Raw genomic sequence first — 1,841 nt, 5'->3', positions numbered from 1 at the left:
TTTTTTTTTTTTTGGTTGCAGTTGTAATTGTTGTTTGGCGGTCCGGGCTGGATTTGAACTCGCCAGCTCCGATGTATGTGGCTGGCTCCCTAGTGGCTGAGCTACAGGCACCAAGCCTATATGGCTTTGTTTTCTTTTTCTTTTTCTTTTTTATTTTTTGAGACAGAATCTCACTTTGTTGACCTGGGTAGAGTGCTCTGGTGTCACAGCTCACAGCAACCTCCAACTCTTGGGCTCAAGTGATTCTCTTGCCTCAGAGTTGCTGGGACTACAGGTGCTCTCCACAATGAGTGGCTATTTTTTGGTTGCAGTTGTCATTGTTTAGCTGGCCTGGGCCGGGCTCGAACCCTCCAATCTCGGTGTATGTGGCCGGCCCCCTACTCACTGAGCTATGGGCACTGAGCCCACTTTCTTTTCTTGTTTCTCCCTAACCGACGCTGAGCATCAAGACCTGGCCCTTGCATCTTCTCTGAACCTGTTGTCAAGATCTCTGTGTCTCCACCTTTTATGCTTAATTTTGACATATTGGTCTGACTGGTGCTGGATAAACTTCTTGGTCCTCTTTGAGGATCCTGAGCTTCACCTGGGGTCTGAGGGTGGCCATGATACCAAATAGGAGATGGCTGCTACCTCTGCAGGCAGCGCTGAAAAGGGAGCTAATTTCTTTTAATTAAATCTCCTAAAGTGAGATTGCTTGATGCCAGGAGTTCAAGACCAGCCTGAGCAAGAGTGAGACCTGTTCTCTACGAAAAAAAAACAAAAAAACAAAAAAAGAAAGAAAGAAAAATTAGCCAGGTGGGGTAGCACACACCTGTAGTACCTGTACTATTTTTTTTTTATTGGCAAATGAAAATTGTATTATATTTATTGTGTATAATATGATGTGTTGATACACATATACTTCGTGGAATGGTGAAATCAAGCTATTTAACATATGAATTTCCTCACATGTCTTATTTTGTGATAACACTTAAAATCTACTCTCTTAGCAATTTTTAAGTGTAAAATATAGCTATTAACTATAGTCACTATGATGAACCAGGGTTTCCTTGAACTTATCCCTCCTAAGTGTTGCTTTGTGCCTTTGCCTGACATCTCCCTACTCCTCTCTTCCCACTGCCTCTGGTAATCACTAGCTCACTTTCGGTTTCTACCAGATTGACTTGTTTTAGAGCCCACATATAAGCAAGATCATATGGTATTTGTCTTTCTGCCTCCATCTTATTTGATGTAATATAATGTCTTCCAGTTTCATCTTTGTCATCACAAATGACAGGATGTAATTCATAAGAGATTACTTCCTTTGTAAGAAATGAATAGTATTCCATTGTATATACATACTGCATCTTAATCCATTCATCTGTTGATGAACACATAGGTTGATTCCATGTTGCCTATTGTGAATTATGCTACAATGAACATGGGAGTACAGATGCTTGTGTGTGTGTGAGAGAGAGAGAGAGAGGGAGAGGGAGAGGGAGATCAACCACTAATGCAGAGACATCATTATAGCTCATAGCAACTTGAAACTCTTGGGTTTAAGTGATCCTCCTGCCTCAGCCTCCTGAGTAGCTGGGACTACAAGTGTGCGCCGCGCCACCCCACCTGGCTTATTTTTCTATTCTTTTGTAGAGACCAGGTCTTACTCTTGCTCAGGCTGGTCTTGAACTCCTGGCATCAAGCAATCCCGCCTTAGGCTCCCAAAGTACTATGATTATAGGTATGAGCCACTGCACCTGGCCTAGGTATCTCTTTGGCATAGTGACTCCAGATCCTTTGGATATATACCCAGCAGTGAGATTGCTGTATTGTATGGGTAGTTGTATGTTTAATTTTTTTTT

This window comes from Otolemur garnettii, unplaced genomic scaffold (genome assembly GCF_000181295.1).
Source record: "Otolemur garnettii isolate 467f Iridium unplaced genomic scaffold, OtoGar3 scaffold00045, whole genome shotgun sequence".
NCBI classification, from domain to species: Eukaryota; Metazoa; Chordata; class Mammalia; order Primates; family Galagidae; genus Otolemur; species Otolemur garnettii.
This window is presented reverse-complemented; position numbering follows the sequence as displayed.